The following is a 383-nucleotide window of genomic DNA, read 5'->3' on the forward strand; positions in this document are numbered from 1 at the left end:
CACATTTTGTTACTGAATACTGATCTAGAACAGGTTTCAGGTTCCTGAGACAGCTGCAGTTTATTTGGTTTAAATAAGCATAAACAAAACAAAATATGATGGATATGCATTTTTGCCTTGAATATCTCTAAGACAGTAATGTTGTCAGGCAACTATTTTCTAAACGAAATAAAAAGTTAACGAAAAAATATTGACTATATTTTGTTCTTTAGCATAAAAATGCCCAGTTGATGAACAATGTTCAGATATCTGTATTTGGTGTCCATTCAATGATACATAAATGGGGTCCATGGGTTCAGATACTGAATTTCAGTCCTCTGTGATCTCAAAACGATACACAGAAGCTCTTCAGAAACACATTTCACTTTTTTTTATTGTATTCA

Source organism: Heptranchias perlo, chromosome 36 (genome assembly GCF_035084215.1).
Source record: "Heptranchias perlo isolate sHepPer1 chromosome 36, sHepPer1.hap1, whole genome shotgun sequence".
In the NCBI taxonomy this organism is placed as follows: Eukaryota; Metazoa; Chordata; class Chondrichthyes; order Hexanchiformes; family Hexanchidae; genus Heptranchias; species Heptranchias perlo.